General features: G+C 44.5%; 1 protein-coding gene across 3 annotated transcripts in view; it reads right to left on the bottom strand.

Moving 5' to 3' along the window:
* Positions 1 to 23,070, bottom strand: part of CSNK1G2 (casein kinase 1 gamma 2) — a 95,715-nt gene that overhangs the window by 55,431 nt on the left and 17,214 nt on the right. Inside the window, exons 1-2 of one of the 3 annotated variants that reach the window (XM_073323840.2) lie at positions 15,652 to 15,672; positions 14,170 to 14,233 (exon numbers count right to left, since the gene is read on the bottom strand). The exons of 1 other annotated variant lie outside the window; for it this stretch is intronic. The gene's annotated coding sequence lies outside the window, so the exon portion shown is untranslated. Of the gene's footprint in view, positions 1 to 14,169; positions 14,234 to 15,651; positions 15,673 to 23,070 lie in introns of those variants that run through there. One more of the 3 variants, XM_073323841.2, reaches the window with a different exon arrangement.

Here is a 23,070-nt window from a genome sequence, read left to right as displayed (position 1 = left end):
TTGATAGACCTATCTTCCATGAACTTATCTAATTCTTTTTTGAACCCAGTTATACTTTTGGCCTTTACAACATCCCCTGGCAATGAGTTCCACAGTTTGACTGTGCGTTGGATGAAGTAGTACCTCAGACCCCGCATCCCTCAGTACATGCTTTCCTCTTGTTGAGCAGTAAAGGCTTATACTGACCAACAATGTCACTATGATGTAGCCATTCCCCCCAGAGACGCACATAGTGACCTCTATACTAAACTCTTACAACAGATCATCCTCATCATAACCACCATATAAACTGCTGTCGAGGCAGGATTTTTTTTTTAAACCTTTACAGAGACCGACTTGATTCAAATTTGGATTTAAAAAAAAAAAATCTAGACATGGAGGTGGAGGGGACTTAAATCCAATTATTTTAAAGTTTGGTCGAAGAAATTCCAAGTGATCCATGGTCTTAAAACAACCAACCATCTCCTTGCAGTGTTTGCAACCTAAGTTCTATGATCCAGAGAAGCTAAAAGTGAAATAAATGAGAGAGACAAGTGTAAGTGACTGCAGCAGCCCAGCGAAGGGAAATGCTAAAAAGGAAAAACTTCAAACATTCAAAAGTATCATGAAACAGGTCAGAAAAAAAATGGAAAAATTGTTTTAAAAAATAAAAGCGTTGGATTATTTCTTTTTGCCAGCTGGGCTTCAAGCTTTTCTCCACCAGGAAGAGAGCTAGAGACATAAGGTGTTTTTTTGGTGGAAAGGAAAAGCAGCGATTCCCACATGATCACATGCCTCCATGAATTGAGGATTTAAGTATGACACCAAATAGGAAGAGAGACTAATAATAAAATTTAGAAACTGCATAAATATTCAAGAGTAAACTAAAATTTTAAAATTCTTTCCATTGCAGTAAAGCACCAACGTTAAAGATAGGAAAGAAGCCATTATTTTTCTTACAGTAACTCCTCAAAGCTCCAGCAGAGATCGGGGCTCCATTGTTCTAGATGCTATACATACACACAGTCCCTGCCCCAAGGAACTTACAAGTAAAATGGGCAAAACAAAGGGGAGGGGATAGGAAATAGACGAGGCACAGAGAGGAGAAATGACTTGCCCAGGGTCACACCACAAATCAGTGGCAGAGCTGAGAATCGAACCCAAGAGTTCTGACTACTAGCCAAGTGCCCTACCCACTGCCTCATGAGAAGGGTGTTTGTTTACAATCTAATTATTGTTAAGTATTAAAAAAATCATCTCTACTAAGCACCTGATCCCTGCACTTCACTGTCTACATTACACTTTGCAAGAAAAGGAACAGCTGCATCCAGAGGAAGAGTCTCAACAAGACTTAAAAAAAACCCACAAAGCAAAATCTCTTGGCATTAGCTAACCCATTGGGATAGATCACTGCAAATTAAAAGGCTAAAGTATTCACAACCACCCCCTCCTGGCCCCAAATAAACCAACCACCAAAGAGCAACTGGTACACTTACCTGGCTGGACAAGAGTAAATAGCTCAGGACGGGAAGAAGGGGTGGGAAATCAAGTGCAGTTAAAAGTCAGACTCATAAGCAGTTTTCAAAAGTCAAAAGAGTTTTTAGTTTACAACAGATAAACATCTGCTGGTTTTAAAACAAAGGAAGATCCAGCATGTTTTAAAATAACCTGCAGACAGTCCCAGACGACATCTAGGGAGGTTCATAGTTAAAATCTATTCCAGTCTTGAGGGCCGGCAGGAAACCCCTGTCACTACAACACAGGGAAAGGTGGCATTTGGTTCAGAGGCTTCCCAAAATGATTGTTCATGGAAGTTGCATATGGGATTTTTTGAGCATGTTTGCTCTTCTCCAGAGGAGACCATTTTAAATGGTTAGAACCAAGCACCAGGTTTAGAATGGGACCCTTGAGTTCTACTGTCAGCTGAGTTAGTGAATGGTGAGTGGCCCAAGGTGAGATCGCCTCTCAGAGTCATCTCAATTGTGCCATGGAAGAGAAAGGAGGAGCAGAGCACCAAAAACCAGCTGCATCAGAGTCTGCAAGTGAACAGGTTAGTTCAGCTGTTTAAAAGGCCTCTTGCTTGTGAACACTCCAGCCCAAGCAGGCCACGAACTCAAGTCTGCCGTCATGATCCCAGTGCTGACACAGATAGTCCGCCCCAGCTCAGTGCTCTCTTGCTTCTGCCTCACTGCAATTACGAAGTTGTGTGGTAGAGTGAAATTGTACCCTTCCTAAAATACACCCACATGAACAGCAGGAAAGGTGGAAGGGCTGAAGGTTACTAGTGCCTGAAATCATAGGAAGTCAAATCACCAGCGTAACACCTGCCCCATTCTACAGAGCACAACCCTCCCCATAGTCTGTGTGGGTCTCCAGCTCCACCTATCATTCTCCTATGGAGCCATCTACAGAGGAGCATCTCCCGACAGGCTTGGCTCTCCAAATGTTCAGCTACTTGTGCTTGGAACCACAGCTAGAGGAGGGGGGAAAATGCCAACAATTCCTGCTCACGTTTGAGTAGGGAAATGGCCTTACTTCTGTCCCCGCCTTGAAGAGACCATTCTTGAAATACAGAATCCCGTTCGGGGGCACACCCTTCAAAAAGGATGTTGACAAACTGAGAAGGATTCAGAAAAGAGCTAGAAGAACTATTTGAGCTCTGGAAAACCTGCTCTCTCTGATCTCAATCTGTTTAACTTATTAAAGAGAAGGTTAAGAGGAGACTTGCTCACGGTCCCCTAAATACCTACATGGGGAGACAATTTCCGAGAGAGGGCTTTCTAACCCAGCAGACAAAGACCTGAAGAGTCAATGGTTAGAAGGTGAAATGAGGCAAATTCAGACTTGAAATAAAGTGTGCTGTGTTTTGTTTTTCTCTCTTAAAAGATACATGGGTAAGAAACTATTGCAACAACTCACTAAGGGACATGGTGAATCCTTCGCCACTTGATGTCTTTCCATGAAGGGTGGATGTCTTTCTGAAAGGTAGGTTCTAGCTCAACCAGAAGTTATATGCTTGATGCAGGAATCACTGAATTACTGCGTTGTGCAGGTCAGACTAGATGGTAACACTGATCCCCGCTGGCCCTAAAATCCATAGCCCAAGAAGTTCCTTCCCACTAGCACCTTTACCCTCTGCATTTTGAGCAAGAGTGACTGCATCTCCTGTCCCATTTATACACCATGATGGCATCCATGTTCTTGTGCTTGGGTCTTCAGAAGGCTGATTCCATCAGCATCTCTGCAGGCATGCAAAGATTATTTTCAGAGGTTAAAAAGGCACATGGGCCTGATTCTGGGGTTAGAATCATAGAATATCAGGGTTGGAAGGGACCCCAGAAGGTCATCTAGTCCAACCCCCTGCTCGAAGCAGGACCAATTCCCAGTTAAATCATCCCAGCCAGGGCTTTGTCAAGCCTGACCTTAAAAACCTCTAAGAAAGGAGATTCTACCACCTCCCTAGGTAACGCATTCCAGTGTTTCACCACCCTCTTAGTGAAAAAGTTTTTCCTAATATCCAACCTAAACCTTCCCCACTGCAACTTGAGACCATTACTCCTCATTCTGTCATCTGCTACCATTGAGAACAGTCTAGAGCCATCCTCTTTGGAACCCCCTTTCAGGTAGTTGAAAGCAGCTATCAAATCCCCCCTCATTCTTCTCTTCTGCAGGCTAAACAATCCCAGCTCCCTCAGCCTCTCCTCATAACTCATGTGTTCCAGTCCCCTAATCATTTTTGTTGCCCTTCGCTGGACTCTCTCCAATTTATCCACATCCTTCTTGAAGGCCCAAAACTGGACACAGTACTCCAGATGAGGCCTCACCAATGTCGAATAGAGGGGAACGATCACGTCCCTTGATCTGCTCGCTATGCCCCTACTTATACATCCCAAAATGCCATTGGCCTTCTTGGCAACAAGGGCACACTGCTGACTCATATCCAGCTTCTCGTCCACTGTCACCCCTAGGTCCTTTTCCGCAGAACTGCTGCCTAGCCATTCGGTCCCTAGTCTGTAGCTGTGCATTGGGTTCTTCCGTCCTAAGTGCAGGACCCTGCACTTATCCTTATTGAACCTCATCAGATTTCTTTTGGCCCAATCCTCCAATTTGTCTAGGTCTTTCTGTATCCTATCCCTCCCCTCCAGCGTATCTACCACTCCTCCCAGTTTAGTATCAACTTGTTTTATACAGCTGTAATTCCACTCATTTTGATCGCTTCCGATTTATGTTTGAGTGAAATCATGATCACAGTTAGGTCCTGTATATAGGTGTTTCAGCTTCAGTTCAGTTTCCAGGGAGTTTCTCCTTGTTGCTGTTTAGTTCATACATCGATCCTGGCCCAAATCATTGCTATTCTATTGCACTTTCCAAAAATCTCTCCTCTCCGAACTGTGCAGTCTTCTATCCTCCCTGTTATCCAGCTAATTAAGATGTTCAGTTTAGAAGTATGCGGCTTCGCCTATAGAATCTGCACTTTCTTCAGGCAGCTATACTAACTTATCCAAAACCAGATGCAATAATCTCATGTCGGGCCTTGTACAAGAGCACACAAAACCATGGCCCTGCTTAGAACATCCCTTGTGATACGCTTTGGGTCTTCATTGCAATTAAAATTGAATCAATGGAAACTAGACATTTCAAACGGTCAGCAGAAAATTGTGGTTTTGACAAAATGAAGGGATTTTTGGTAACTAGCATCTGCTTTCCACTGAAATTTTCAATTTTCTCTGAAAAATCTGTGTCGGAAAACCAAAATGTTTTAAAAAAATGAAATACTTTGATTATGTCGAGAAACCCCTTTTGGTGAGGGACGGTGCTGTGTTCGTTGGAGTCCCACATGGGAGTTGTAGTTCAGATGCCTCACACTCTCATTCTTCTCTATGGGCTGGACTTCCCTGCCAACTACATCTCCCATGATGCACCAGTACTACCTTCCCTCAATGAAAAGGGGAACCATGGTGCATCATGGGAGATGCAGTCTGACCAAGGAGCCCAGCCCACAAAGAAGAGTAGGAGTATGAGGCACCTGAACTGCAACTCCCAGGAGCCATTGTGGCACAACTATTTCAATTTTCAGACAGGCTATTTAGATTGTGATTTTTGCCAGAAAGAAGCCCCCCCACATCCCCTCATTTTCTGACCACCTCTAGTCACAATTAAACAAAAAGTTTTCCCATCATCTTGTTCAAAACACAAACTGCTGAGTTGCTGCTATAGGAACTTTTGGGTTTGATTCATGATGTGCCCCTTTGTATTTCATCAAGTTAAAACTCATCGCTCGTTTCACAAAACACTCTGCTCAGCTATTTAAACTGATCTACTTCTCCATTAGCTAGGTTACTCTACCGACAAAACCCCTGAAGCAGGTAATCAGCAGAGCGAGTGTGCAGCACCAACCTCCCACTTTACTTCCAAATGCCAATGGATTGCAGTGAAGGGGTCTTTCGCTCATGATCATTTAGCCAATTTATGAATCTGCAATACACGCCCAGCATGGTGAGCGTAAGTATTGAGTGAGAGCTTGCCAAGCACCCACAATGCCAAGTGAAGCTGCTCAGCACCCTTGAAAATCCAGTCCTAGAGTTTTTCACTAGGAAATCCAGACCACACTTGCAAAGTTGTATTTGCCCAAGGCCAAGGAATTTAGACAGGTCTGGGGGGGTGAGAAGAATGTATGTCTGAGCAGATAGGTTTTCATGATCATTTTGCAAGGCTGGTGTAGGAAGTTGTCATACTTTCCAAACTCTCTGTATCGGATCAATAGGGGGAACTAGAGGCCAGGAAGGTATAGCTGGGTTCACAAGTTAAGGGCAGGTAGTTGGTAGCCCCATCTCCCACCCGCTCTGCATTGAAACTTTCCTTAAACCTCTAACTGGAATATACAGTTGTTTCACCAGGGAGCCTTGCCTCAGAGCCTCATAATTTAATGACCATTTGCACCGGGGGGAAATTATTTTGCAGAATTTCCAGAGGATATTGTAACACTGTTTCTTTAAATGCATACATTTCAACCTCATGGAGCATAATCATTTGCAATTTTGTGCTAGTTAAAAGCCAGCATGTGAAAATCTCAGTCAAAACTTGATCCAGTTTTATTTCCATCCACCACCAACTCCTACTCAGAGAGGTATTTTTGTGCGTTGCTTACTTTGCCACTAAGTAAGCTGGCATTGTTGACCTTAAAGTGGGGCAGGGAGAGAGAAAAGAGCTATCTTATTTAGTGAAAGAGATGGAGTGCAGTGGAGCATTGGGAACACCTTGTGAAAAGGAATATACTAGAGAGACTGTTTGGGGGAAAAGAGCTGGGTCTCTGGAAATGGAAAATAAAGACATCAAAAACACTGAGAATTCCAAGAGAGAGAGGCATGTTAACAACAAGTCTGTCACATCAATGCCAGGCTTTTATACGGCCCAGTCTCCAAAATGCTGTACAAGCTACACTAATCAGGCTTCCTAACATCCGAGGTGAGACAGGTGGATTCTTGGCTCCCATGATGGGGCTCTGAAGACCTCTTTCTCAGATCCGTAAAATAGAGTAACAAAATGTTTTTCTGGTGCACATGGGGAGCTATGGAATGTTAACAATAGGCTTCACGCAGAGTGAAAAGATATCTGCCATTCTAACACTGTGGTCCCTTCTGTAGCATAGGGACCCCTGCACCACACACAGGCATGCTTGGGGTCCAAGCTCGCTTTCCTGATGCACCCAAAACTCCCACTGCAGCCCATGGGAGTTTTGGGTGTGTGACGAAGGCAGGGTTGGGCTGTGCAGGAAGAGTCATTCTAGTCAAAACTGCAATCACTGCTGTGGTGCATGGATAAACAGGGAGAGACTTTCTGAGATTGTCAGAGCTGCCTAAAATTTATGGTAATTTGGAATGGAAAAGCCAACCTTCCTCTTCCTCACTCTGGAATGAGGTAGAAGGGTGGCCAAACCTTTTAGTTAATATTCTCCACTTTGGAATTTCCTGATGTCACAGAAATATTTCACCCCTGCATCTCGTGGCAATTTCACCACCCCAGTACTGACTGACAGGATACAGGCGAAGGAAAACTCTGCACTAAGCTTCTGCATTTTTTTTGCACTCGTCATTTTCCCAGAGAGTTATCCATTGGGTTGAAGTTTCTCAGGTCTGTTCTCACTACCGCTGAAAGCTTTTTTGAGAACAAGAAAGATTCCATATGGCTCCACTGGAGGAGGAAAGAAAATACTGCATTTTCCAATCTCTTTCTTGTGCTTGGAGAAATTCAGTTTTGGTTTAAAAAGCTCAGCCTTGGCAGGTACCTCAAGCTGATCTCCATGAGAAAGTTGCACTGGTATAGCCAAAAGTGGGACTATAAACCAGTGGAAAAGGCTACGTGGGCATGCTCTTATTTCATCAGGGTACATCTACGCTAGAAATGCACTAGTGGCAAAGCTGCAGTGCTATAGCATAGATGCTTCCTAGAGCGACAGAAGGGATTCTTTTGTCACTGTAGTAAATTAACCTCTCTGAGAGGCGGTAACAAGGTTGATGAAAGAATTTGTCCATAGACTTAGCGATATCTACATCAGGGCTTTGGTTACCTTAACTACATTGCACAAGACATGAAATTTTTCAGAGCCCTGAGCAAAGTAGTTAAGCTGACCTAACTTTGTAGTGTATACCAGGCCTCAACTTAAAGCAGATTTAAGTCTGTTATGAACAGGTTTAACCATGCCATAATGAGTTACACCTAGCAAGGGACATAAAAGTAAATAAGAAGCAGTTCTTTAAATACATTAGAAGCAAGAGAAATATGAAGGAAAGTTTAGGTCCTCTACTTAGTGAGGAAGGAGAGCAAGTTACTAACATCATCATCATCAAGACAGCCAAGGTGTTTAATACTTACTTTGCTTGAGTCTTCACTAAAAAGGTTAATGGTGACCAGATACTCAACATAATTAATGTTAACAACAAGGGGGAAAGAATGCAAGCCAAAACAGGGAAAGAACAGGTTAAAGAATATTTAGATAAGTTAGATGTATTCAAGTCAGCAGGGCCTGATGAAATTCATCCCAGTGTACTTAAGGAACTAACTGAAGAAATCTCGGAACTATTAGCAATTATCTTGGAGAACTCCTGGAGAACAGGTGGTATTCCAGAGGGTTGGAGAAGGTCAAACATAGGACCTGCCTTTAAAAAGGGGAACAAAGAGGACCCGGGGAGTAATAGACCAGTCAGCCTCACTGATACCTGGAAAGATACTAGAACAAATTATTAAACTATCCATTTTAAGCACCTAGAAGATAATAGCATTATAAGGAATAGCCAGCATGGACGTGTCAAGAACAAGTTACGCCAAGCCAACCTAACTTTCTTCTTCGGCACAGTTATTGGACTAATGGATTGGGGGGAAAACAGTAGATGCGATACATCTGCAGTTTAGCAAGGCTTCTGACACAGTCCCACATGACATTCTCATAAACAAACTATGGATATGTAGTCTAAATGAAATTACCATCAGGTGAGCGTACAACTGGTTGAAAGACCATACCCAAAAAGAGTAGTTAACAAATGAGAAGGCGTATTTAGTGGGGTTCCGCAGGGGTCAGTCCTGGATCCAATACTATTCAATATTTCCATTAATGACTTTATTAATACTTATAAAATTTGCAGACACCAAGGTGGGAGGGGTTATAAGCACTTTGGTGGGCAGGATTAGAATTTACAATGACCTTGACAATTTGGAGGATTTGGACAATTCAACGGGATGAAATTCAATAAAGACAAGTACTTTATTTAGGAAGGAAAATTAAATGCACAACTACAAATTGGGGAATAACTGGTTACATAATAGTACTGCTGAAAAGGATCTAGGGGTAAGAGTAGGTCACAAATTGAATGCGAGTCAACACTGTGATGCAGCCGTAAAATGGTTAATATCTTTCTGGGGTGCATTAACAGGAGTTTCATATGTAAAAGATGGAAGGTAGTTGTCACACTCTGCTTGACACTGATGAAGCTTCAGCTGGAGTACTTGTCCAATTCTGGGCATCACACTTTAGGAAAGATGGGGACAAACTGGAGAGAGTCCAGAGGACAGCAACAAAAATGATAAAAAGTTTTGAAAAACTGACCTCTGAGGAAAGGCTAAAATAACTGGGCATGTTTAGTCTTGAGAAAAGAAGATGGAGTAGGGAGCCCTGCGACTTCAAATATGTTAGAAGGGCTGTTATAAAGAGGATGGTGATCAACTGTTCTCCACGTCCACTGAAGGTTGGAAAAGTAGTAATAGGCTTAATCCGCAGCAAAGAAGATTTAGGTTCCCACGGTCCCTTCCAGCCCTACATTTCCTGGATTATATTTTCTAAAGTAAGCCACTTACACAAATAAGAGCATTTACACAGCTGAGGTAGAAGCGAAACTTGAACAGCTTAATGGGACTAAATCGGGGGGCCCAGATAATCTTCATCCAAGAATATTAAAGGAATTGGCACCCAAAATTGCAAGCCCATTAGCAAGAATTTTTAATGAATCTGTAAACTCAGGGGTTGTACCGTATGATTGGAGAATTGCTAACATAGTTCCTATTTTTAAGAAAGGAAAAAAAAAAGTAATCCGGGTAACTACAGGCCTGTCAGTTTGACATCTGTAGTACGCAAGGTCTTGGAAAAAATTTTGAAGGAAAAAGTAGTTAAGGATTTTGAGGTCAATGGTAAATGGGACAAAATACAGCATGGTTTTACAAAAGGTAGATCGTGCCAAACCAAGCTGATCTCCTTTGAGAAAGTAACAGATTTTTTTAGACAAAGGAAACGCAGCGGATCTAATTTACCTAGATTTCAGTAAGGCGTTTGATACTGTGCCACATGGGGAATTATTAAATTGGAAAAAATGGGGATCAATATGAAAATTGAAAGGTGGATAAGGAATTGGTTAACAGGGATACTACAGCGGGTCATACTGAAAGGTAAACTGTCAGGCTGGAGGGAGGTTACCAGTGGAGTTCCTCAGGGATCGGTTTTGGAACCAATCTTATTTAATCTTTTTATTACTGACCTTGGCACAAAAAGTGGGAGTGTGCTAAAGTCTGTGGACAATACAAAGCTGGGAGGTATTGCCAATTTAGAGAGAGACCAGGATATTATACAGGAAGATCTGGATGACCTTGTAAACTGGAGTAATAGTAATAGGATGAAATTTAACAGTAAGAAGTGTAAGGTCATGCATTTAGGGATTAACAACAAGAATTTTAGTCATAAGCTGGGGACGCATCAATTAGAAGTAACAGAAAGAGGAGAAGGACCTTGGAGTATTGGTTGATCACAGGATGACTATGAGCCGCCAACGTGATATGGCCGTGAAAAAAGCCAATGCGGTCTTGGGATGCATTAGGCGAGGTATTTCCAGTAGAGATAAGGAGGTTTTACTACCGTTATACAAGGCATTGGTGAGACCTCACCTGGAATATGGTGTGCAGCTCTGGTCTCCCATGTTTAAGGAGGATGAATTCAAACTGGAACAGGTATAGAGAAGGGCTACTAGGATGATCCGAGGAATGGAACACCTGTCTTATAAAAGGAGACTCAAGGAGCTTGACTTGTTTAGCCTAACCAAAAGAAGGCTGAGGTGAGATACGATTGTTCTCTATAAATATATCAGAGGGATAAATACTGGAGAGGGAGAGGAATTATTTAAATTCAGTACCAATGTGGACACAAGAACAAATGGATATAAACTGGTTATCGGGAAGTTTAGACTTGAAATTAGACAAAGGTTTCTAACTATCAGAGGAGTGAAGTTTTGGAATAGCCTTCCAAGGGAAGCAGTGGGGGCAAAAGACCTATCTGGCTTTAAGATTAAACTCTATAAGTTTATGGAAGAGATGGTATGATGGGATAATATGATTTTGGCAATTAATTGATCTTTAAATATTCATGGTAAATAGGCCCAATGGCCTGTGATGGTATGTTAGATGGGGTGGGATCTGAGTTACTACAGAGAATTCTTTCCTGGGTATCTGGCTGGTGAATCTTGCCCATATGCTCAGGGTTCAGCTATTGCCATATTTGCGGTCGGGAAGGAATTTTCCTCCAGGGCAGATTGGAAGAGGCCCTGGAGGTTTTTCACCTTCCTCTGTAGCATGGGGCATAGGTCACTTGCTGGAGGATTCTCTGCTCCTTGAAGTCTTTAAACCACGATTTGAGGACTTCAATAGCTCAGACATAGGTGAGAGGTCTATTGCAGGAGTGGGTGGGTGAGATTCTGTGGCCTGCATTGTGCAGGAGGTCAGACTAGATGATCATAATGGTCCCTTCTGACCTTAATATCTACGAAAGCCTTTTCCACTAGTTTGCCCACATAGGTTTCAAAATTAGTTCTCTTGTATAAGCAAGCCCAGTCCTCAATATAGAATGCAACTTTCTGGAGAGTAAACCCATTAACAGATAAGTGATCAAAAACAGCTCAGTGTGTCATTTCTTAGTTTTCCTGCACATACACAGCAAACCTCACACAAAGACACGCAACTGAGCTTGTTGCAATGGTCACATCATATATTATTGCAGTGTGTTATCCCGTATGCACTCAAGAATATTGAAACAAACAGTCCTGCTTTCCCCATCTCTCTTGCAGAGGTGGCACAGAGCTCCACGACCTGCTGCCAAGTCTCCCGTGACTCAAGACTTAACATCTATAGGAGTGGAGAGCTGGATGCGTTTGAGGAAATAAGACGCTCAGTGAAATAGAGCTTTTAACGCAAAGTGTCTTTCCAAGAACTGTGTTCAAATGATTTCAAATGACCTGTTCCTTAGGCAACAGGAAAGGTTTTAATTTGGTAAGCCCTTCTCGCTCACTGCTAAGCATATGCCTGTGACATGCACAACCAGTACATATGGCTTCAGTCTGAGTTTGCTAGCTACCCCCTCCCCAAACACTGCCCCAGCACAGGCCAGCACAGTCCATTGACTTCATCCTACCTACCCCCCCACACCCCGGTATGCAGTGGCACAGTCTATCCTACCTACAACAGATATAGGAGACACCAGCCCGAATCACACCAACTGTCCACACCAACTAACCCATCACCAACAGCGGCCAGCATAGCTGCTTCAGAGGAAGACGCAAGAAACCCTGCAGTGTTGGGGTAACCTGTGCTCAAGGACGCTTATTCTATAAGATCCAACAATTTAGAGGCTAGCTTAAGCCTGTAATGCTTTATGTTTGCTCGGCAACCACTGTGCATGCTACGATCACTCAGATCTCTAATAGCAACCACAACGGTTGGATTAGAAAAAGGCCAGACGAATTCCCATACGAACACACCAGTCGCTACGCTATTCACAGACTAAGGCCAGAGGGACTGCTTATGGCCTCCAGTGCAAAAGGATTATCCCCACTGGGTGAGCTGAAACCCCAAGGTCACCAGGGAGTCTGGCAGAGCAAGGAATCAAAAGTTTCTCAGACAGGATGGCCACTGGAACTCCCAGTGACACAAACTGGAACAGCTACTCAAATGGAAGTGGGGGAATTCACAGCCAGACAGAACCTCCTCCCCGCTGCCCCAGCACACAGCAATATCAGGGTTAAGTACAGCCCATGCCCATTACAGTTTGCAATCTATTGACATTTCCCCCTGGTGTTTACAATGTAGCGGGTGCCAACCTGGCCCCGTTTAGTCTGTTTCCTCCTCGTGTGATAGTACCAACTGCAGCCCCAGCAGAACAGGAAGCTCTTGTTAAACAGTCTGTTACTTAACTACCGATGCAGAGCCATCAGGGGAACACAGGTGCAAAACAATGCTTCTGAAAAACACAAATGGGCTTGGGACTCTGGAGACCTGGATTCAAGCCCCAACTTTGTCAAAGACTCCCTGCGAGATCTTGGTGAAAACACTTCATCTCTGGGTCTCCAACCCCCAATATGTAAAACTGGGATAATTCTCCCTCACTTTTTCTGTCTGGTTGATTTAGATTGTAAACTCTTTGGGGCAGGGATGATTATCTCTTGCTGTTTTTGTACTGACTGTACAAACAGAATGGGGCTGAGATCTCAGCAGCCCAGCAAAAAAACATATTCTCAGGAAAGAGAGACAATTCAGTTACAAGGCTGATTGAGGAAACTCACTTATCAGACAAATTACACCCCAATCTGTCTGTCATGTTTGCTGCATGTAGATTCAGAGAGAGTTTAAGGCCAGATGGGACCATTAGATCTAGTCTGACATTTTGTATATCACAGGCCCTTAAATATCACCGTATTACCTCTGTATTGAGCCCAATAACTTGTGTTGACTACAGCACATCTTCTAGAAAGGCAGCTAGCCTTGAACTGAAGAAATCAGAAACAGAGAATCCACCTGTACTTGGCAGAGTGCTCCAATGGTTAATCACCCTCACTGTTAAAAACGTGTGTCTAATTTCTAATTTGACTTTGTCTAGCTTCAGTAGCAGTAGTAGCTGCCCTGTAGTACCTGATATTTACTCCCTATGATGGTACTTAGACACTATAGCAAGTCCCCCTCAATCTTTTTTGATAAACTGAACAGATTGATCTTGTAAAGTTTCTCCCTTTAAGGCGTTTTCTCCAGCCCTCAAATCATTATTATGTCTCTTTGTTGTCGCTTCTCCAATTTTTCCATCATCTTGTTTAAAATGTGAATACCAGAACCTCTACATTATTTTCTGTCTCTGAGGGTAAGAAAAGGAGAATTTAAAATACCTGAATGGAGGGTTCATGTGGCTTGGGATATTTAAAGGGAGGTTAAACTCAACCTTTAGATTTTGAAAAAAAGATACCCCAAACTTTTTACAAAACCAAAACACCAAACAGAAACGTCCGCAGACGTTTAGGGGGGTTAAAGACACATCTTCCATTAAAATTAATAGACAATGTCTCTAAATCCCTCTAGTCTGCTTTGAAAAAAAAAAATCTTCTTAAATTCCAGTGGAAACAGCTGTTTTAAAAACATTTGTTTTGTTGTTGCCCTTAGGAACCTGCATCATGGACCAAGACCCCATTGTGTCAGATGCTGTACAAACAGAACAAAAAGACAGTCCTTGTCCCAAACAACTTATGCAATGTTGGCGACTCAAGTGCTGCAACAAATGACAGCTTGAACAAGAAACTGGACAAAAACAAAAGGAAAAGTGACTAACTTGCATTTCTCTCTGCTTGGACATTGAACAGCAATAAGTAAACAGGTACAACAGTGAAAAGCAGTACGTACTTTAATATTTTCACTTTTACTAGTGGAGCCCAGATGCTGCAGTGATGGTCGCAGGAGAGAGTGCCTAATGGGTTAATGGTAACATAAAGGAAAGAAATATAATTTGTTTACAGTACGTTGATTTTTTCAAAATGAGCAGGACAGAGCACTAAAAAGAATAATCCTGATTTGGCAGAAGGGCACAGACTTGACAGCTTAATACTGTCAGTGTTAGCCACCTCTAACTTCTATGGCTCTGTGCTGAGAAGGCCAATTTCCTGCCTAGTGCTGGGCAGGTATTTACCTATGTATAATATATACAGTCAGCTTTACTGAAAGTCAGCATTTTGGCAGTAATTCAGCAGTAATTATTTTGCCCCCAAAAATATCTAACAAGGAAACAGATCCAACGCTAAGCGATAGAACTGGGACAGTTCTGATTCATGTTTGCTCTTTGCTTGCATGAGCAGAAATGGAAATCAATGTGCTTGAGACATAGCCACAACCCAGCACTGCAAGACGGCGTGGAGTCTTATTTTTAAACACAAAAGAGCTTGCGTAGTTAATGGAACTTAAAGGGCAACACCTAAATGCTCTCCTGTTAAAAGCAACCATGTAGAAAAAGTTCATGAAGTAATTCTCTGTGCTGCTAATGCTAGTGATCTGCCACCAGCCTTCCCTGCCAAGGGTAGGATTTGACTCCCCTCCCTTGATCCCGTCTCAAGTCGGTCACACCTGGGTGGAAAATATTAACTGTGCAATACCAAAGGGACCGGAAATGCCACGATGGAAATTTTGGCAGCAGCACAGGGACTGAGCAGCAGGAGCTAAAAATACTTTTGGGAAAAAAAAAACCCACAAACTACACCTGCTAAAATAAGACCAGCTTTGAAAACCAGACTAGCAAGATCAAAGGCAGTACTAGTCTAAGACAAATACCCAAGCCATGTGATAAGAAATTCTATTGATCTATTTCAGTTCAAGGGCCACTGGCAGGTAGTTTAAACTCCAAATCATACTGATACAGACAGCTTTATGAAACCAAACCAAACAGAAAATGCAGTAAAGTTCTGTTTTAAAAAGTTTAATGAAAACAGCTTTTTGGTTAGCTTTAAGGGCTTTTCTGCAGCGTCATGAAGCCAAGCATGGGTTCACCATGCTAGTGTATTAAGCAGTGCATGCCTCAGTTTCCCCCATTTGTAAAATATGGATCATATTCAGTTACAGAGTACTAGGCAGTAACACTGGTGCCTGAAAATAGACAGGAAGAACCAACCAGTGGCCAGGATGCTGTGCTGAGCCAGTAACCTTGGGGAAGTTACCATGGCCTGGATTTACATAAGGAAATTAGGTTGGTATAAACTATGTTGCTCAGAGGTGTGAAAAATCCACATCCCTGAGTGACACAGTTAAGCCAACCTAACACCCCTGGGTTAGACACCGTAGGTCAACCAGACACTTCTCCTGTTGACCCAGCGACCGCCACTCAAGGATGTGGATTACCTATGCCAATGGGAGAACCCCTCCTGTTGCTGTAGGTAGACAAGCCTCAAGTCTCTCTGGATGTCAGCTCCTCTGTAAAAGGGGGATAACATTTCCCTACATCAAAGACTGCAAGGTGTTCTATTACTACAGCAATGGGGCCCCCTTAAACATCCAAGAGAGAACCATTGAAAGTGACTAGAAACAAAGGTGAAACTGACTACTCTCCTTTCACTGTGTTAATTGAAATGTACCATTGCAGTGATTCAGCAAAGCACTCAAATCTATCCTGGCTAATCAGGCCGCTTGAGCATGCGCTTAAGTGCTTTGCTGAATCAGGACTTACCAGCAGAGAGAGAGAGAAAAAAATTAGAATGTTAAAGTGGTTTCCTTTTAATAATCTAAACAACAAGACTAATAACAAGAGGGAAAGAAGTTTACTTGTCCCTTGGATGGTTACCAGTCAAATACCGTTCAAATGAAGTAGACAATTAAAGTGATTACTGGTTCTTTACCTAACTCAATGCAAATATTCCAGCTGCAATTAAGCTCCCATTTAGCACCTCAAGACCTGTATTCAGCAAGGCATTTCATACATGCTAACTGAGTCACTTAAGCAAGCGGTCTCAGCTGTCAATCCCCTTTTGTGCTGTGGATTGCATGGCTATGCTTGTGGATTTTGATTGAAACCAGACCAAAGCACAGCTAGTTCCAAGAGCTGGGTTCAGTGGTACCACACACTAAAGAGATATACTCACAAATCAATAAGAAAAGGAGGACTTGTGGCACCTTAGAGACTAACCAATTTATTTGAGCATAAGCTTTCGTGAGCTACAGCTCACTTCATCGGATGCATACTGTGGAAACTGCAGAAGATGTTTTTATACACACAAACCATGGAAAAATGGGTGATTATCATACACATTGTAAGGAGAGTGATCACTTTACATAAGCTATTACCAGCTGGAGAGTGGGGTGGGGGGAGAGAAAACCTTTTGTAGTGATAATCACCCATTTTTCCATGGTTTGTGTGTATAAAAACGTCTTCTGTACTTTCCACAGTATGCATCCGATGAAGTGAGCTGTAGCTCACGAAAGCTTAGGCTCAAATAAATTGGTTAGTCTCTAAGGTGCCACAAGCACTCCTTTTCTTTTTGCAAATACAGACTAACACGGCTGTTACTCTGAAACCTGTCACAAATCAATGCTACTGTTACTGAGGGGATTGGGGAAGGACAGCCATTAAGGAGTCCAAAGTATTCTAAAAGTCTGAAAGAGCCAGCCAGCAAGAGCCCATTTACCAGTCATGTTCTTTTTAGCTTCTCATTTGCTGGAAAGACTCATGTAAAAGCAGAACTACCTCTTTCCTGGTCAGCCTCCTCCTACCCAGCTCATGAGGTGATTTCATCATCACTCAGCGAGTGATCTCACAGAGGGCTTGGCTTCACTGCTATTCCTTGGGTATTGCCCCTTAGCTTGAGTCCTGTCCACACAAAAACATCTTCACTCAAGCATGGTGGCGCTTTTAACTCAAGTCGACTGCTCCAAGAAGGGGTACAGACTGAAACTCAAGAGAATGCAGCTCAGCTGCTAACATGAGCACTCTAATGTGGATACAGGCTAGCATCACATGAATACTCCAATGCTTCCCAATTTCCCCAGCTTATTTTTTCTTGCCATCTTCTTATTCCCTGCTGCCAGACCAAATATCATCTACCAATTCATAAAGGCTGGTTCAGTGTCTGAAACCCATCTTAGCACTTCTCCAGCTCCAGTACAGAGATCAGGCTGACCGGAATGGCAACCAGGACATCTTCCCAGCATGGCGCCAGCTTGCCAGAGATGACACCAATGTCCTGGTGGACCCCCAGTGCTAGACCAGCAAAGACCACAATTTTGGCACCAAGACCCAGAATTCAAAGCGTGCAGTGCAAGTAATCCACCAGGTGGGATCTTAAGGCTGGGAGAAGGAGTCCACAAGAGCCACCTAGTGCAAGTCAAAGACCATAACTCCAGTCCAGTAACTTCCTGTGGCTGTGCCTGTTCTACAATAAAATGAGCCAGGTGACTAGATGCACTCCCAAACACAGAGTCCAATTTTATCCTGGATGGGTTAAGGACTCTGGGTAGGGTTGTCACTGAACTGTGCATTGAGGACCCCAAATCTGAGCATGAGGATCGGAAGTTCACAGCTTCAGGGCACCGCTCTCTGGACTGTGGCCGGACTCACGGAATTTCTTAGGGAGGACATGGAAGCAGAAGAACAGGCTGGGACGGAGGAACTGGTATCTTAAACTGGTAAGACGCATGGTATCGTGTGTTCCTGTCATGGGAGCTACCACATCAAAAAGACACTCTCACCGTTATGGGGGAAGTTACATGACTGGGATGGGGAGATTATGTAATGCCAGTTTCAGCTTCAGTACCTTCATTTTCCCTGCCACCTCCTTTAATTCCCCCCAACCTTGCCTGGACATGTGTGATCCAAGATGGCATCCACGCAGGGAGAAAAACAATCCAAACATGCTATTGGTGATTTATTGCAGCATGCACAGATGCAAAGCAGGGGATAATGAGTATAAGCCAAGCAATGCCTTGAAATCAGGAACAGCAGTAGGACAAGAATGCTTGTTCGGGGCATATACACCAGTGTGCTTCTCCTCCACCCACCCCCATACTGGTATGAGCATTTGGGGTTTTGTAAGGCAGCTAGAACTTTAAAGAACAGCAGCAGCCTAGGTATTAAGTCCACTGCAGCAGTGTTAAGTGCACAGCACTTGAAGTCTCTTGGTGCAACAGATCCTGCATTTGACTCTCATGGAGAGAATGGAGATGCGTTACTACAGCACCCCAACGGTGGTTCTAACCTGCTACATTCTAGATCAGAATCCTGTTTATGTTACCATGGGTTTTAGTCCACTCTTGGGGAATGACACCAGAGAACTTTTCATTCCCCAGGAACTCCAGAAGACCAGTCAGGTTTCTGAGCAATGCAGGCTCAGCACATACACACCTCCAGCTCACTAGTCCCCTCCAGTCACTAATCTGCCCATCAGTTAGGAGCTGACAAAACTGCTCCATAGCATCAATGGATGGTTTTCTACCAGAGGCCTGAGACACCTGTTGTTCTTCCCACTCTAAGATTTCAAGCAAGTTCACATCCTCTTGTACCACTTCAAGACCATCACAAGCAACGTGCTGCTTCCCTGGGCTGGCCCTGTACATACCCGTGCTCTCAAAAGCCAAATTAAAAAAAGATATGGAAAGCACTTGCTGTTTTCTTGATGGGAGAAGGACCCTGGTACTCAGTAGGCCGTGAGCAGAGAAGTGTAGGCGGGATGACCCCCCAACTCCTCTTCCAGGAGGCCACTGAGAGCAAGCCAGAGGCTGCTGAACTGCAGCAAAAAGAAGAAAACTCAGGATGACCTGCTGCAGGAAATGTGGAAGGACTTTGCCACCATGCCAAGCCAGCTCTATAAACTAGCTGATAAACCAGGCAGCAACAGAGAAGATGCTAGAGAGGGAGGAAAAAATGGTGTCAGTACACCCAGCATGACTGGGGATGAAGGAGGAGGACTGCCAACTGCAGAGTGACATGTTGGAGCAACTGCTTGGCATCAAGGCCAGCAGGACCAAGAATGCATCTACACGGACTCCTACCCCAGTCCGGGACCTGCCTGCTCCAGTCACCACGTTCTGAAGCCAACGGAGAATGTCAGGCAGGGGCAGAGACAGTCACAACAGCAGTCCATGCATGGACATACACGTGGTCAACAGTAGCTGACACACTCCACCCCATGCTTGCACAGGGGCAGGAGAACAGGTACCCATGACACCTGATGGGCTCAAAGTGCACTGATGATGTGCTCACACTGGTTCACTTCCCCTTCCAAAGCAAGATAGACACACCTTGTGTTCCTCACTCCCCGCCCCACACACCCCATTCCCCTGGGAGCACTTTCAGGTTGCCTGTACAGGGCTGTCATAAATATAAAGGGAAGGGTAAACCCCTTTGAAATCCCTCCTGGCCAGGGGAAAGCTCCTCTCACCTGTAAAGGTTAAGAAGCTAAAGGTAACCTCGCTGGCACCTGACCAAAATGACCAATGAGGAGACAAGATACTTTCAAAAGCTGGGAGGAGGGAGAGAAACAAAGGGTCTGTGGGTCTGTCTATAGTCTGTCTTTGTCGCGGATAGACCAGGAATGGAGTCTTAGAACTTTTAGTAAGTAATCTAGCTAGGTATGTGTTAGATTATGATTTCTTTAAATGGCTGAGAAAAGAATTGTGCTGAATAGAATAACTATTTCTGTCTGTGTATCTTTTTTGTAACTTAAGGTTTTGCCTAGAGGGGTTCTCTATGTTTTTGAATCTAATCACCCTGTAAGATATCTACCATCCTGATTTTACCGGGGGGATTTCTTCATTTCTATTTACTTCTATTTTTATTAAAAGTCTTCCTGTAAGAAACTGAATGCTTTTTCATTGTTCTCAGATCCAAGGGCTTGGGTCTGTGGTCACCTATGCAAATTGGTGAGGCTTTTTATCCAACATTTCCCAGGAAAGGGGGGGGTGCAAGTGTTGGGAGGATTGTTCATTGTTCTTAAGATTCAAGGGTCTGGGTCTGTAGTCACCTAGGCAAATTGGTGAGGCTTTTTACCAAACCTTGTCCAGGAAGTGGGGTGCAAGGTTTTGGGAAGTATTTTGGGGGGAAGGACGCGTCCAAACAGCTCTTCCCCAGTAACCAGTATTATTTTGGTGGTGGTAGCAGTCAGTCCAAGGACAACGGGTGGAATATTTTGTACCTTGGGGAAGTTTTGACCTAAGCTGGTAAAGATAAGCTTAGGAGGTTTTTCATGCAGGTCCCCACATCTGTACCCTAGAGTTCAGAGTGGGGGGAGGAACCTTGACAAGGGCCTATACACCAGTACTATTATCAGTCCATTCCCAGCCAAAGTACTGCCCCTTCTCTCACGGGCTGTGCAGTGAGGCTCAGATCAGCCACTGCATAATAAACGCTGCCGTCCACATCACTTTACAGGCAGCATGTTTCCAGCAAACCATCCTGCACCTGCTCAGTGTTCAGTTCAACCTGCTTCTGCCAGGTGCTCTCGCACCAGGGTAGGGCTTCATAAACCAGGGAACAGAGGACAGACTGGGTCTCCCAAAGCAGTAGGCACATACACCAGATCGATAGCCACATTACTGGGCAGGACCAAAGCCCCAGCACTTTGTCGATGCTTCCCATCTAGGTGTCCATGAACCTCCTCTATGGTTACGTCTACACTACAAACTAGGTCTGAGGCGGGTGTGTACTCGGCATGCCGCCGCTGCCCATGCTACAGCAGCTGTACTGTTATTTCTACTTGCATGAGCTCAATCGAGTCAGTGAGAGTATGCACACATGAGTGGAGAGAATCACCCCACCACCAGCTAGCGCGCAGATGTAGCCTATGGTCCTCTAAGGCCTGTGTACTGAGGGAGTAAAACCCTTTCCCATTTGGGTAATCATGCGATTGGGGGAGGGTGGAACAACACTGGGCACACATGGGACATCAATGGCCCTACCAGTGTGAGAAGCCCCATTTGCTAAATTTCAGAGAGAACTACCACCTTCACTACCCACAGGTGAACCAAAGCAATAACTGCATGGCAAACCTTTGCCACAACTGAGCCAATGATTAACTTGCCAATGCTGAACTGATTAGCCACAGATCTGTAACAATACAGGGTAACCATCTTCCAGGCAGCAACTGCAACCCACTTCAGCCCCTCTCACGTGTCTCTTGGCACTGAAGGAAGTGGCCTTCTTCATGTGGAGGTTCTGGGTCCACTGCTAGTCATCCCTGGTGGGCATGGCCACTCTGTTTGTGGGCCTGACCCACAACTGCCAGCCAGCACAGGGGGATTCATCAGTCATTAAACTATCAATTGTCCCCACTCCTCTGTCTCAGCCTGGCCCTCCTTTGAAAAGCACACTGCTGTGTTCTCATGGTGCCAAGCAGCTGCTGCAATGCCCTCCCCACTGCACTGCATGCCCTGGGTCAGCCTTCTTTTTCACAAAGGACAGCTGTATGGGTTGCACTAATGCCAACATATTGCACAGGCCACTGCTCAGAGTACAGGTTTCAGCGTAGCAGCCGTGTTAGTCTGTATTCGCAAAAAGAAAAGGAGTACTTGTGGCACCTTAGAGACAAACCAATTTATTTGAGCATAAGCTTTCGTGAGCTACAGCTCACTTCATCTGATGCAGTGAGCTGTAGCTCACGAAAGCTTATGCTCAAATAAATTGGTTCGTCTCTAAGGTGCCACAAGTCCTCCTTTTCTTTTTGCTCAGAGTAGGAGCCATCCCTTGCCACTGGCTGGAATGAAGGCCGGGGGCAGAAATCTGGAACACGTCAAGGCATAAGGGGTTGAGCTAGCGGACTATAAATGCTTCCACTATGTGCCCAGAGGACTGACAGGACCTCCCACAGTTCACTGCAGAAGAATTCAGAGCAGCTCATCTTACCACCGTGCAAAGAACCAGCAGACATGCCCCCAGAAGCCCTGGCATCACACATGGGTGAGTGCAGCAGCAGTGTGCACACAGCAATTTGCCTGTTGCTTCCAGAGAGGCTGCTGTCACTCTGGAGTAGCAGCACTCAAGTTAACTCTGCAGCCAAGATACAGCCAGAAGAGGGACATCAATCAAGGGAACCTCCATGCCCTTCAGGCACGGCAAACTGCAGCTGCCATGTGCAGACTGGATTAATGGATGCTCCTAGAGGAGGCTTTTCACAACCCATTTCCTAAGACGAGCCACAGAAGGTACAGCAACAGGACTCCTCCAGGTATCACAATTGGACACTGGATCACAGTCCTGGAGCCTTTCTATTCCAACTGTAGGAGGCTTCCTGCCCCACCGAGTTAATTCCATTTGATAGCAATGAGACCCCGAGTAGGAAAACTCGATCACTTCCACCCTGTGGGGCAGGTGGGATTCCAGAGCCCCCAGCCTGTACCCTCCACCTTATTGTGTGTGTGATGCTCTCAGAAGAAACACACAGACTCTCAAACAGTCCCAAGAATCACAGAAGACTAAAACACAGACCATTGACTCTTATTCTAAATATGCTGCCTGAAGCCCTCTGAAATAAAAAGGGTTTGAAACTTGTTGGGAAGGGGCTGGTTCCATGGCCTACCAGGTTAGGTGGGTGGATGTTTTATAGCACCCTGCCTGCCCCAGATTCCAACAATCCCATCCCCTGTGACCGGAAGCAGACAGCACAGAGGGAACGGAGCTGTTCAGAGAGGTAGTGAGGAAGCAGGCCATTAACTCCACGTCCACACTGGCAGCCAGCCAAGTGGCACTAGGTAGACAGAATCCCCACACCCCAACAGTACCCATGCTGCCCCTGCATGTGCTTGCTGCAGGGAATAGACGAGCAGCCAAGTGCCACA

This window comes from Lepidochelys kempii, chromosome 25 (assembly GCF_965140285.1).
Source record: "Lepidochelys kempii isolate rLepKem1 chromosome 25, rLepKem1.hap1, whole genome shotgun sequence".
Classification (NCBI taxonomy): Eukaryota; Metazoa; Chordata; order Testudines; family Cheloniidae; genus Lepidochelys; species Lepidochelys kempii.
Note: the sequence above shows the minus strand (reverse complement) of the source record. Positions and strands in the feature narration are given on the sequence as shown.